Source organism: Triturus cristatus, chromosome 4_1 (assembly GCF_964204655.1).
Source record: "Triturus cristatus chromosome 4_1, aTriCri1.1, whole genome shotgun sequence".
Classification (NCBI taxonomy): Eukaryota; Metazoa; Chordata; class Amphibia; order Caudata; family Salamandridae; genus Triturus; species Triturus cristatus.
In genome coordinates, this window is record NC_140585.1 from 543,581,185 (window position 1) to 543,596,751 (window position 15,567).

Genomic DNA, 15,567 nt, shown 5'->3' on the forward strand with positions numbered 1-15,567 from the left:
TGTGCACGAAAGAACTGGACGGTTCCGTGGAGGGAGTGAAACTGTCAACCACCCTCACTCCCCAGCAGGCCGACGACTGCCGCCAGCTGCTCAGACAATTCGCAGACCTCTTCTCTCTCATTCCAAGGGTTACCGACTGGTGTGTCCACGACGTGGACACCGGCGACAGCCCGCCTGTGAGGCACCGAGCCTACCGGGTGCCTGACCGGGTCCGCACCTGCATCAAGACCGAGGTACAGAAGATGCTCACCCTGGGAGTAATCGAACCCTCCGACAGCCCCTGGGCCAGCCCGGTGGTTCTGGTCCCGAAGGCGGCTTCCCCAGGGGTCGCCCCCGAACTAAGATTCTGTGTGGACTATCGGGGGCTCAATGCGGTCACCCGCGCAGACGCTCACCCTATTCCCCGAGCCGACGAGCTCATCGACCGCCTGGGGGCCGCCCGGTTCCTCAGCACTTTCGACCTGACCTGCGGATACTGGCAGATTGCTCTCACGGAAGGAGCGAAAGAGCGCTCTGCCTTCTCCACGCCAGATGGCCACTACCACTTCAGGGTCATGCCGTTCGGGATGAAAAACGCCCCAGCCACGTTCCAGCGGTTGGTGAACAAGGTCCTGGCCGGACTCAAGGAGTTCAGCGCAGCGTACCTTGACGACATCGCCGTATTCAGCTCTCAATGGCACGAGCATCTCCAGCACCTCCGACAAGTACTAATGGCCCTGCGCCAAGCAGGCCTAACAGTGAAAGCCAGCAAATGCCAGCTCGGGCAAGGCTCCGTGGTCTACCTGGGGCATCAGGTGGGCAGCGGCCAGGTCGCCCCTCTCCAGCCGAAGATCGACGCCATCAAGTCCTGGGAGCCCCCCACCACGCAGACAGAGGTTCGGGCCTTCCTGGGCCTTACGGGGTACTACCGGAGGTTCATTAAAAATTATGGTAGTATCGCAGGGCCCCTCACAGAGTTGACCTCCAAAAAGCTCCCGCAGAAGGTGCAGTGGACCACCCCGTGCCAGCAGGCGTTCGACGCCTTGAAAACCGCCATGTGCACCGCTCCCGTACTCAAGGTCCCCGACTACTCCCAAGAGTTTGTGGTCCAGACGGACGCATCCGAACACGGCATCGGGGCCGTGCTCTCGCAGTTCGACGACAAGGGCATTGATCAGCCCATAGCCTTCATCAGCCGAAGGCTGCTGCCGAGAGAGCAGCGTTGGAGTACTATAGAGCGAGAGACCTTTGCCGTAGTCTGGGCCCTCGAAAAACTGCGGCCCCACTTGTTCGGAACCCATTTTCGAGTACAGACGGACCACCGGCCCTTGCAGTGGCTAATGCGGATGAGGGGGGAGAACCCCAAGCTACTACGATGGTCCATCTCTCTCCAAGGGATGGATTTCACTGTCGAACATCGCCCCGGGACGGATCATGCCAACGCCGACGGCCTGTCCCGGTTCTTCCGCTTCGGCGAGGAGAACCCCCCAGTTGATGGGTAGTTCTCCACGCCTTTCAGCTGGGGGGGACGCGTGTGAGACCGGCCTCACGGCGTTGCCCTCTCCATCATCCAGCCAACCTGCAACCACCCTCAAGACACGACATCTCCGACTCCAGCCGCCCCAGCCACCCCCGATCCGCGGGCCGGCCAGAGGCCTGACAGACTCAACACCCTACCACGCAGGCCCAACCGAGGGAGCGGGAACCCTCGAGCCAGACCCAGAGGCGCCAGCCCAGTCACACCTCGGGTCGCCTTCCCCGGGAGGACTCAATCGGCCACCAGGCCCCTGGGGAGCAGGCGCCTCCCCTACCGAGCATCTGGGGTCCCTCCCAGACCCACCTGAAAAGACCAAAGAAGTGAGCGGCAGGAAATCCCGCCGGACCCCCTCCGTCACCCCAGTCCCCCCTCTGCGAGCACTCCGGACTTCAAAGAACCAGCGGAGTATAACAAGGGGTGCCGGAGAAACAAGGACAGAGAAGACCTGGAACCATCTGAGCCTGCTGACACTGTCGCGGCTCCTGAACGCTAAAGTCACCTGGGCCTGCTGAGTGACTCGCGGCCTCTCGCTATTGAACCATCTGAGCCCTGCGGACGAAGTCGCGGCTCCCGAACACTGAACCACCTAGGCCTGCTGAGTGACTCGCGGCCCCCAGCTATTGAACCATCGGAGCCCTGCTGACGGAATCGCGGCTCCCGAACTCCGACCACCTGTGCCTGCTGAGAGACTCGCGGCGCTCCCCTTGAGGACGACTCGGTAAGAGATCGCCCAGAGACACGACACCCTCCAGCTCGAGGATTGTGAGCTTCCGCAGGGTATTTCGCAGAGACACTATCTTGAAAGACTGTCCCGCTACCCCCATGCCCCACGACTGATTTGTGGTACGTTGTGCCACTGCTGTACTACTTGCCTTTTGGATCATAAAGATCCCTTGAAATCATCGATAAAAGAACCTATCGTCCTACAAAGAATACGTGTGGTGTCACTCTGTTCGTAGTGCATCTCAGGGTGTGCGCGCCTGGTTCGGCTTACTTGGGAGAGGTGGGTCAAAGGGGTGGGCAAGACGGGTATCGAACCCTCCTCCGGCGAACGCCTTTCCAACAGTTATGAACAAAACTCGACGTGCACTTAATCTAAAGAATGAACAATGTTGTCTGTCAATATGTCCCTTCGTGGTGCAAGTTTGTTATGCTGAGGTTTTTGCAGAGGGATTACAAGCTTACCTCGAAGAGTGTAAGCGTGAAGGGTCTGACGATCTCCTTTCTTCGCTGTACTTCATACAGCAACAGGTGTTCCAAGTGGGGGGGCGACCCAAGGGGGACTCTGGCAGGCGTGGAGAACCAATCTCGGCGTGGATTCAATCTGGGGAAAACGGACAGTGCAAGCCGGTCAAATGTGTGCCTACGTGTAAATTAGTAATTGCGAGGCCGTAAAGGGGGCAAGGAAGTCTTACCTAAAGGAGCATGAATGCTTAAGTCTCTTCGCTTAGGTGGCTAGCCTCCGTATTGGTGCGAGCTGTAAACGGCCAATCCCAGCATTCATTTAGGCGTTTGTGCCGTGCGCGTACGACTGGACTACAAGTCACATGGGAGTTGTAGTTTGGCAAGGTGTTTCAATGCGTTTCTTGAAAACACCAAGGTTTATGAAAGGACGCACTTAATAAATTACATTCAAAGAGAGCATGCGTACTCGAGTCTTTTAGTTGGGTGGCCATGATGCAAGCTGGTCAAACCGACAAAGGAGTTTAGGCTTTCTGACGTCAACAAGCAACTGAACTACACATCTGATGGGAGTTGTAGTTTTAACCATGTGTTTCATTGCGTTTTCATTTAGGAACAATGAGGCTAAGAGGGGACAAACTTTATCAGTACTATTTGTTAACACACCAATTTAGCAGGTTCATAGGTTGTAAATCTCAGAGAGTTCATTTAATCCATTGATAGACGTATTAAATTTGATAATGAGCATGGCTTCTCTTTTGAGTAGTTTCTCATCCAAGTCGCCACCTCGCTGATCTTGTTCCACTTTGGAGATTACTGTCCATTTGAATTCCCTTTCTGTGTGGTTCTTCAAGTGCCAATGATTCACCAGTGGTGCATTTTGCACATTTTGAGAATTCTTGATTTATGTTGCTGGATTCGATTCCTTACCTCCTGGTTGGTCTTTCCAATATACAATTTGTTACATGGGCATCGGATGCCATAAACTACAAATTTCGATTTGCAGTTGGAGAAGGTCTCATGTTTCCAATGCAAACCGTTGTGGGAGAACAGGTTTCCTTCAATGGTTGAGTCGCAGCAAACACATGTGCCGCACTTGTGGTGTCCCTGTATAGGTGGAAGGCACAACAGATTTCTTATATCTGGGCTTTTAGTTCTAGGTAGTGCTGCTCGCACTATCTGATTGGCAATGCTTTTATCCTTCTTGAAAGCAAATAAAGGAATTTCATTTAGTGTTTTGTCCAGATTTTTTACCAGATGCCAATTTTGATTAATGATCTTTTTAAACCAATTGGATGTTGGACCAAACGTAGAGACGCATACAATTCTCTCAGTTTTCAGTTTCTCGCGTCTTTCAAGTAAAGCCTCTCGCGGTGTCCACCAGGCTCGTTTGATAGCTTTTTTCAAAAGCTTTTTCGGATATCCTCTCGCTAATAAGTTGACTTTTAGCTTTTCTGCATGGAGAAAATATTCATCTTTGAATGAACAATTTCTGCGAATGCGCAGAAATTGCCCATAAGGCAAGTTTTCTCTTAAACTGCGTGGGTGATTACTTGAATAATGCAAAGCTTTGTTTCTGTCCGTTTCGTTCTTATATAATGTAGTCATTAGGCGTCCATCTGTTGGGTACACCTCAACATCCAGGAATGCCATTTTAGATTTAGAGTAATTCATACTAAATTGAATGTCAGGTGTTCTACTGTTAAGCCAATTAAAGAACATTTGTAGCTCGTCTTCCTCTCCGGTCCAAATCATAAAAACATCGTCGATGTCACGGACCCAACTGCCAATAGAATCTGCAAAGGGGTTGTTATTGTGGACAAATCGGTCTTCATATTTGGACATATAGAGCACTGCTAATTCCGGGGCGAAGGGACACCCCATCGCCACGCCTTTAACTTGATGGAAAAAATCGTCTTTAAAACAGAAGTATTTATTTTTTAAGGCAAAGGTTGCTAATTCCATACTGAATTGAGTAGGAATTTTCTCAGGTTTAGGTCTGCTGTCCAAGAATGTTTGAATAACCGCTAGCCCTTCATCCTGCGGTATCTCCGTGTAGAGTGATGTAACATCTAACGTCACTAAAAAGTGCGTGTTTTCATCATAGTCCATTGTCTCTAGTTTGTTTAAAAAATCGCTGGTATCCTTTAGATAAGATTTGACCTCACTCATGAATGGTTTTAAGAAAAAGTCCACGAATTTTGAGATGGGTTCTGTTAGTGATTCGCACCCAGAGACTATTGGTCTCCCCGGCGGGTGGTGTTGATCTTTATGTACTTTTGGTAGTACGTAAAAAATTTTGCCCAAAAATCCTTGGTCAAAACCTCTTTGCTACAAGAAGATACCAAAAGATCCTACAGGTGAATTACAAGGCAAACTTTTTCATATACTTCAAAGAGGTTTTGACCAAGGATTTTTGGGCAAAAAAGAATACGATTATCTGAAAAATACACATCCTCGAACCCCAATTTTTTAGTGACGTTAGATGTTACATCACTCTACACGGAGATACCGCAGGATGAAGGGCTAGCGGTTATTCAAACATTCTTGGACAGCAGACCTAAACCTGAGAAAATTCCTACTCAATTCATTATGGAATTAGCAACCTTTGCCTTAAAAAATAACTACTTCTGTTTTAAAGACGATTTTTACTATCAAGTTAAAGGCGTGGCGATGGGGTGTCCCTTCGCCCCGGAATTAGCAGTGCTCTATATGTCCAAATATGAAGACCGATTTGTCCACAATAACAACCCCTTTGCAGATTCTATTGGCAGTTGGGTCCGTTACATCGACGATGTTTTTATGATTTGGACCGGAGAGGAAGACGAGCTACAAACGTTCTTTAATTGGCTTAACAATAGAACACCTGACATTCAATTTAGTATGAATTACTCTAAATCTAAGATGGCATTCCTGGATGTTGAGGTGTACCCAACAGATGGACGCCTAATGACTACATTATATAAGAACGAAACGGACAGAAACAAAGCTTTGCATTATTCAAGTAATCACCCACGCAGTTTAAGAGAAAACTTGCCTTATGGGCAATTTCTGCGCATTCGCAGAAATTGTTCATTCAAAGATGAATATTTTCTCCATGCAGAAAAGCTAAAAGTCAACTTATTAGCGAGAGGATATCCGAAAAAGCTTTTGAAAAAAGCTATCAAACGAGCCTGGTGGACACCGCGAGAGGCTTTACTTGAAAGACGCGAGAAACTGAAAACTGAGAGAATTGTATGCGTCTCTACGTTTGGTCCAACATCCAATTGGTTTAAAAAGATCATTAATCAAAATTGGCATCTGGTAAAAAATCTGGACAAAACACTAAATGAAATTCCTTTATTTGCTTTCAAGAAGGATAAAAGCATTGCCAATCAGATAGTGCGAGCAGCACTACCTAGAACTAAAAGCCCAGATATAAGAAATCTGTTGTGCCTTCCACCTATACAGGGACACCACAAGTGCGGCACATGTGTTTGCTGTGACTCAACCATTGAAGGAAACCTGTTCTCCCACAACGGTTTGCATTGGAAACATGAGACCTTCTCCAACTGCAAATCGAAATTTGTAGTTTATGGCATCCGTTGCCCATGTAACAAATTGTATATTGGAAAGACCAACCAGGAGGTAAGGAATCGAATCCAGCAACATAAATCAAGAATTCGCAAAAATGTGCAAAATGCACCACTGGTGAATCATTGGCACTTGAAGAACCACACAGAAAGGGAATTCAAATGGACAGTAATTTCCAAAGTGGAACAAGATCAGCGAGGTGGCGACTTGGATGAGAAACTACTCAAAAGAGAAGCCATGCTCATTATCAAATTTAATACGTCTATCAATGGATTAAATGAACTCTCTGAGATTTACAACCTATGAACCTGCTAAATTGGTGTGTTTACAAATAGTACTGATAAAGTTTGTCCCCTCTTAGCCTCATTGTTCCTAACTGAAAACGCAATGAAACACATGGTTAAAACTACAACTCCCATCAGATGTGTAGTTCAGTTGCTTGTTGACGTCAGAACGCCTAAACTCCTTTGTAGGTTTGACCAGCTTGCATCATGGCCACCCAACTAAAAGACTCGAGTACGCATGCTCTCTTTGAATGTAATTTATTAAGTTCGTCCTTTCATAAACCTTGGTGTTTTCAAGAAACGCATTGAAACACCTTGCCAAACTACAACTCCCATGTGACTTGTAGTCCAGTCGTACGCGCACGGCAGAAACGCCTAAATGAATGCTGGGATTGGCCGTTTACAGCTCGCACCAATACGGAGGCTAGCCACCTAAGCGAAGAGACTTGAGCATTCATGCTCCTTTAGGTAAGACTTCCTTGCCCCCTTTACGGCCTCGCAATTTACTAATTTACACGTAGACACACATTTGACCGGCTCGCACCGTCCGTTTTCCCCAGATTGAATCCACGCCGAGATTGGTTCTCCACGCCAGCCAGAGTCCCCCTTGGGTCGCCCCCCCACTTGGAACACCCGTTGCTGTATGAAGTACAGCGAAGAAAGGAGATCGTCAGACCCTTCACGCTTACACTCTTCGAGGTAAGCTTGTAATCCCTCTGCAAAAACCTCAGCATAACAAACTTGCACCACGAAGGGACATATTGACAGACAACATTGTTCATTCTTTAGATTAAGTGCACGTCGAGTTTTGTTCGTAACGGAAGCAAGATTGGTGACTTATTAAGAGACTGTCGCTGTACGAAATACAAGTGAGGAGAGAAGACCTTCTGGCTCTCCAGGCTCTTGCACACCACAGCTTTACAAGTAAGATGGGCTAGTTTTTGATAAATAGTTCGTCGCTTTGGTCACAGAAACACGAAGAGGTGACATTTTGTTGGTTCTTTTATCTATTTAGGCTATGGATTGAAGTAGTAACATCTCTGAAAACTTCTGCTTTTTTAGTATAAGGTAAGCACTAAGCCAAATGCATGCAGTCACAACACAATAGAGTGGGGTCACTTTAGTAAAACATTTTCTCTGCTTTGTTACAGCAAAGTGTTGGTCCTGATGAGAATCCCCGCACACAAAGGGATTCGAAACGCGTAGATGGATGAATAGTATGACTGAGACGTTTATATGGTTGAGTGTAGTTTATATGTATTGGTGTCGAATTGCATAAAATTTAGTCAAAATCTCGATATTGTTGTACTAATGTAGTCTATTTTGTCTGTTTTTGTAATGAATATGTTTCAACAATTGAAAATGCATTTAATGTAAAACGTAAAATATTTTCTGGATTAAATCCAACGGAAAAAGTGTTTGTTAGTGTTACTGTTTCATTCAGTTCACCATCTAAAGTGTAGACGAGTTATATGCAGCATTGGCTTTTGTTCTGTTTTTTGATGGTCCTTCGGATGGGCGCAACAGCATTCACCCTCTCGATGATCCTCTGCCACATGGCTGATTTTTCTGATACGCTGGTCTGTCTGACCAATGTTCCAAAGAACTGTGGCTCGACTTCATGATGATTTCATTGACAAGGATCTCCAGCTCCGCTGTTGTGAACTTTGGATTCCTGTCTGTGGGCATGGTGTGGGGTGTGGGTGTGGATGGTTGTGGGCGTGTGGGTGTAGTTGTGAAGGTGTGTGTGTGAATGTGATGAGGGGGTGTTTGTGAAGGTGGTTGTGTGAAGGTGTGCAAGTGTAAGGTGTAGTAAAGGTTGAGGTCTGGTGCTGTGGGTTGTCTGTGGGGTCTGGCAGCAGTGGGTCTGTTGCAAAGGCTCATGGTTTGTGTGTGTGGGCCCTTTTTATTGGTCCATTTGTGGGTGTGGCTGTGTTTGAACTTTGGGTGGGTGTGTTATAAGGGGTGGTTGTGTTTTGGGCCTCTGTTGACCTGTTTGGCTGTTGCAGGTCAGTGTATTGGGTGTCTTTGGGCTTGTTGGACGTGTTTTGTGGTGTTGTGCGATTCGAATTGACTCTCCTTGTGGTGTTTGGCAGTGTCCTGGTTCAGTACGTGTGTTTTTCGCGTCTGTGCGGTGCGTACATCGGCTATGTTGTTGTACAGTGCTCACATTTGCTATGGCTTGGTACGACTCGTACATGCGCAGGGCTGGGTGAGGGTGCTGGTGTCGGGGCCTCGGGTAGGGTGCGTACAGGCACGGGCAGGGTGTGGAGGCCTGGAGGTACATGCCGTACATACGTGAACCCAGGGTACGACGCGTACATGGGGGGGCTGGGGGTACGGCGCGTACATACCGGGTGCTGGGGGTACGGTGTGTGCCCCCACCCCCGTATGGACGGTGCGTACCCCCACCTCCGTATGTACGGTGTGTACCCCCAGCCCACGTATGTAAGCACCGTCCCCCAGCACATACCCCCAGCCCCCCGTATGTAAGCACCGTCCCCCAGCACATACCCCCAGCACCCGTATGTACGCGCCGTACACCCTGCCCCCCACCCCTATGTACGCGCCGTACCCCCAGCCCCCCCTATGGACGGTGCGTAGCCCCACCCTCCCCCGTAGGTACGCAGCGTACCACCACCCCCCGTCGGTACGCTGTGGACGCGCTGGGGTCCGCACCGTACATAGGGGGGGTATGATCCGTAACTACGGGGGGGTGGGGTTCGCTCCGTACCTACGAGATGGGGTGGGGGTACGCTCCGTACCTACGGGATGGGGTGGGGGTACGGCACGGACATGGGGGGGTGCTGGGGTACGGCACGTACGTGGGGGGGTGTGCTGGGGGGGTGTTCGGCGCGTATGCGGGCACATATTTGGGCATCTCCATAGCTGCTATGGGAGTTCGCACCGTATGGTGTTTTTTACATACAGTTGTGCATTCGGACGGACGGGACGGATCGTACTTGCGCGCTCGGACTTCAGTTTCCCGATTCGTAGGTAACACTGTCCGGGGACGTGTCGGGGACGTGTCGGACACTATTTCCGACCCGAGGACGTGTGGGGCAATTTTCCCAATGCGATTCGTATGGATTTTTTAACATACGAATCGTACTTGCCAGTTTGTACGGGACTTGTACGATTCGTACGGGGGAAATTTTTAACGGATCGGAATCGACCCCATGGTTGGAAATTTTCCCAGAAATTCTCTGATATAGTGGGTCCTCGTCCCAAAATGGTGGCCCACCGATTTATTTGTTTCCTATTCATTGATGACGGTACTGGATTGTATTGCTATGTCTTTATGATGCTAACATGCATGTAATCCGGTTATTTTGTATACTGTGACTCCTTAATGAAAAAACAAGTTTTAAAAAACAAGTCTTGGAGGGCCTATTTAATGAGGATGGAGTGAGGCACTCCAGGGGCCCAGAGATGTTGCTATCAGGGCTGTATTTCAGTTATTACAATTAAACATACTCCAAAGAGTGTACTACACCAGGGATTTGATCAAGAAAATTGGATGAGCTGACAGTAGCGAATGTCTCAGAGGATGTAGCCAGGTAGGCACGTTCATTCATACCATACGGGAATGCCCTGTAATAAGGAATTGCTCGGAGAGGGTGGTGGACTGCCTGACAGATTTTATTGCCCTTCAACTCTACTGTAATAAAAAGCTGCCTGTTCTGGGTTCTCTGGGTCCTCTGAGCATTCCCCCCAGCTTTAGCCACAAACAGAGTTCTAGTGCAAAATGACATACCCAAGCATGTACTTTTTGAACAAACATTGCATTGAATATTGGCAAGAAATCTATCACTCCAAGCAGTAAATTTACCAGGTCTTCAAAAGCACCAGGCAGACCGCCTTTGCAAACAGTTTTAGAAAAACTATGAGTGGGACCTCAACAACAATGTTTTACAGTTTATCTTTCAAGACTGTGGTTTCCCAGAAATAAACCTGTTCACAAACGACCAAATACAAAGTGCCAAGATTAGGGATCCAAAGTGTGGGATCCACATTCAAAGGCCAATGCACTTTAGTTGAGCTGGTCAAACAGATTTCTTTTTTTAACTCATAATCTTAAACTTAAAGCACATTACAACAAAATGCGACATAGCCACCAAAGGTCATTGCATTAGGGCAGGAGAAAAGGCAATGGAAAATATGAAGGTATCCAAAGGCAGCATACACATGTAATAAGCAATGCATGCATCAAGAATATATTCACCAAAGTCTCTTGTATCACTTCATGTCGCTGAACAAGAAAGAAAGAAAGAAACATACGGCAATTTAGAACAATTGTTGGTCAAAGATATCTGCATAACATATCATGGAGTACATAGTGTTGTGCGTTATTGGGGTCGATTCCGATCCTGTATTTTTTTTTTTCCGTACCACTTGTATCCGTAATTTTGTCCGTACGAATCGTACAAGTCCCGTACGACCCGTGAAGTACGAGTCGTACGGGAAAAATACATACGGATCGGCTCGATCCGTACGAATCGGATCGGGAAAAGTTGTACGAGACGGACCCGGACACTTTTCCGTACGAATTGTAAAAATACAGTCCAACCGTACAAGTACGATCCGGACCGGCTTTCCAATTTCGAATCGTACGGAAAACGTCCCGTACATGGGAATGACTTTATCCGCTACGAAGCAAACCTTGTACGACTCGTATCCTGGGAAAAATTGTTTCCGGGTACGAGTCGTACAGGGGTACGAGTCATACATACTAATCGTACAGGTGTACGAGTCATTAAGAGTTGTACATACGAGTCGTACAGGGGTAAGAGTCCATATATACGAGTCGTACAGGGGAACGAGTCGTACAGGCCCCCCCATACATATGTACGCACCGACTCGTACCCCTGTACAGCTCGTACCCCTATACGATCGTACCACTCTAGGACTCATATGTAGGACTGTACGCTCGTACCCCTGTACAACTCATACCCCTGTACGACCCGTACCCCTGTAGGGCTCGTACCCCTGTGTGACTCGTACCCCTGTACAACTCGTATGTATGACTCGTACCCCTGTACGACTCGTACCCCTGGGAACGTGTCGGGTCAGAGTACGACTTGTACCGCGGAGAACGTCACGTCGCGTATGACCTTTTACGGCTGTTTTTGGCTCCCGTAAGAAAAGAGCCGTACGGAGTGCTGTAGGGACGAATCGTACTTGCTGGGCCGGAAACCGCTGCTTAAATACGTCCGGACGTCGCGTACAGGCTGTTCCGGATCCGAATCGTTGTTTTTTTTTACCCGTACGGTCTTTTGTACGATTCCTACGGAAAGAGGCTTGCTGTACGAATTGTACTTCCTAGGTTGTAAGGAAAGTTTACCGGGTACGGAGAAAACGCTCCGTACAAGGATTCGTACAGCCTTTTTCCAGGATTGGAATCGGCCCCATTGTGTGCAGAGGGCATTAGAAAACACAAAGGTACGCTTGTGAGGTCAGGCATTGGGAAAGAGTCAATGAAAATTTGCAGTGCCCTGAGCTTCAGTGGATTAAAGCAGGTAAACTCCAAGCGAGTCAAGTAGCGGATCAAGGGACGCAAAACATATTGGAATTTAGTGTCTGTCCGTGCTAGGGTGTGATATAGTTGTTCCATCGCTAGATTGTGTCAGAGACGGTTGAACCATTGAACCATTGAGCAATGGAGGGAGTGGATGGGTTTCTCCATGTCAAGTCTATGCGCTGGTGTGCCACTTTAAGCATGTGGCTAATAAGTTTCCAGTGACTGTGCTCCTGTCTAAGGTTGAATTTTATGCTAAATTGAAGGGGCATAGATGTTGAACAGCATGAGCGGTCATTTGCCCCTAAGCATATACAATTTCAGCAAACACCCCTCTTTGTCCCTTCCTACATTTGACACGGCTGAGCAAAAGCTAGCTTTGCAGAGGACACCCAGCCGCAACGTCTTGGTGGGAGCGTGGGCCCAGTATCGCATGAGGTATTTCGGGTGGATCTTTCGGTGGGTGTCCTCTCCCATGAGATGAGTCTCCTGGAGGAGAACAATGTCTTTGTCTTGTTGAAATATGTAACTCCATACCTGCTTGCACTTGCTTGGGGAGTTAAGCCCACAGATATTAAGGGAGAGCAATTTTGTACCCAAGGGTGAATCAATGGTGGAGGGGAGGGAGGAATGCACCAAGGCCTCACACTACCAGGAGATCAGCAGCTGATTGAGGAACAGGGCAGGAGTAACACCCACCGATCCAAGCATTATGAATTTGCAAGTTGAGAGTGCCCTGAAAGTCATGGTAGCCAGGCAGTCCCAGAAAGAAGTTGTGCACCTTGAGCATCTACTACTAGAATGGGGTAACATGTAATGTGTGAAGTAAAAAAGAATGGGAGTGACATGTTCCAAGAGCGATGGACCTAAAAAGAGAAAATAAACAAAGAAAACCATAAACAGCGAGCCAACAGGGCCCATAGAGTCAACCCTGACCCCCGGAGGTCAGCATGGGTATGCACAAATCCTGCATGAGGATTCTCTCTCCTGGGATGCAAATTGACAGGCTGGCCAATGCAGTCTGAGTCTCAGAATGTGAGAAGGATCCAGGTATCTTTGGGCCCCTGTCATACCACAAACACATCGATGGGTCAAGGTTTTGGAGGGCGAGGCATCTGATTGGCAAAGCTTTACAAGGAGCCTGAGGTGACGGGACCAGGAAAGACTCCCCCCATCAAGTTCTGCAGGATGATATCACGCTTGGGATACAGCTTCCTTGTATCACTTGTCTGGGTAAGGGAGCCACACCATGGTCTAATCCTTCCAATGGCGGCAAGCAAGGTGGGGAGGAGTCTTTGTCTAGAGAGTCAGTGGTGAGCCCCAGTAGATGCTTTGCTTCTGCCAAGGAGTGCAGGGCTCATAGCTTGCCCTCCAAGGAGAACAAGAGGGCACTGTAGTGACCTCAGTGATACCTAATGTTCATCGCCTGCAGTTTTTCTGTGACTGGTTTGAAATCACGTAGACGGCTCAGTGTGACAGGAGAAAGGTTTTGAAACAGTTGGATAATGAAGCCATGAAATATAAAATCAGCCTTGCTTCAGGAGGCACGCAAGATAGCTTTCTTATCTGTAAAGAAGTGCACTAGTGTCAGGATATCAACAACATCTGTAAAGGCCATAATGTCGCTACCTACCACCCCCCTGGGTATCCCTCTGATGCTTATATTTTTCCTTTGGCTTCTGTTTTTCAAGTCGTCCTACTTTGTTTGCAGCTCAATCTGCTGTTCTTCGAGCATGGACACCCCGCGCCATAGCATCTCCTGATCCTCTGAGCAAGCGTTCACAGTTTCTTCCAAGTCGCCTGGCACCCTCCTATCTCAGAGACATCAGGGCAAAGTTCTTGAATGTATGATACACCCTCTCCACGGAGGTTGCCTTAATCACCAAAATGTGGCTTAACCCACCCCCGAACTCTGACATCACCACCACCACTCCTAAAGGCTACAAGATGATACACCATGATTGTGCCAAAAAACAAGGTGGAGGCTTCGCCATTTTCTTCAGGGAAACCATCAGATGCACCATCACCAACGGCAACCGCACACCGCTCATGGAACACCTCAATTTCCTACTACAAATTGACACGAAGACCACAATAAGAGGCACACTCACCTAGCTCCGAGACCCGAGCAATATTCTGCAACCCCATCCCCAACCTCAGCACCCCCTAGCATACGACTCACATCACTACATCCTTCTTGGGGACCTTAACCTCCCAATGATGACCTCAACAACACCAACTCCCTCACCCTCCTGGAGAACCTGAACAACTTCGGCCTCACCAAACTGGTCACCAAACCCACGCAAAAAAGCCGGACACAGAGTCGACCCCATCTTTGCCTCTAGTAACAGAATCGCATTCAGCCAAACCACAGAACTCACCTGAACAGACCACACCATCGTACACTTCACCATCACTGATGCCCAGCACAGCATCAACAGGCAGCAGATCTCCTCCCACCATAGCTGGGGCAAGGTCACCGAAACTCAATGGTCACAGACCCTCACCACATCTCAACCCGGATTTTTAACAGACCTCAACTAGGCCATCCAGAACTTTGCCACTGGATCACCGACTTCGTCGACAGAGTCACCCTGCTGAAATCTAGAAAAGCCAACAGGAGTATAGGAGAGTAGGGTCTGCTTTCTATGTTCACCCCCACTTTTTGCTTTTGCTTTACTGGTTATTGACTTAGATGTGGCTGTGGGCCTGCTAATCAGACCCACAGCCCTGCTGTTCTCTCTCTAAATTGATACTATGTACTTTAGGTGCGTAACCCATTTGGATAGGATCACCTTATTGGCCCCTGTACAGTGTACCTTAGGTACCCAGGGCATAGGTGTACCCTAGGCCTACCAGGGGCTGCAGCATGTATTATGCCACCCCTGGCCTGGCCTTCCATTATGACACAACTGGCTGATCACTCAGCTGGGGCAAGGTCGTGTAATCACTCCTTGCTTAGGTGTAGTATTCCTATACCTATCTTACATATAGACACATGTGTACCTATCAGCCACTCCTATGGCAGGCCTTAACAATCCTGGAGGCAGAGTGCTTGGTAACATGTGAGATGGTGCTCTAGCATGAGCTAAGCCTGTCTGCAGCTTTCGGAACCATGTCCTTATAGCTGTTCTATGATATAGCCTACCATATACTCTTAAAGTGCCTTATAATCTTAAACGGTTATGGTAACTATGGTTTGGCTTTATCAAAACATGTCGTGTAAGGTGTCTAACGCTTTGGAATAATACCCCCATCCCATTTCTGGGAATGAGGATATTATCCCTCCCTTCTAGAGGGAGAAGACATGTTGTAACCTACTTACCCGGTTAAAGTTAACCAGAGCCCCAGCATCACAAAATGGATGCTGGTGCCACGACACAAGTCTGACCTCCTGCTGCTGGGAGTGATCCCGGCAAGGGAGGCTTGGACAATAGGTTTCCTGCCTTGGGAGGTGCGAGCACCACCCCAGACAGGCCTTAGTGTATTGGGGC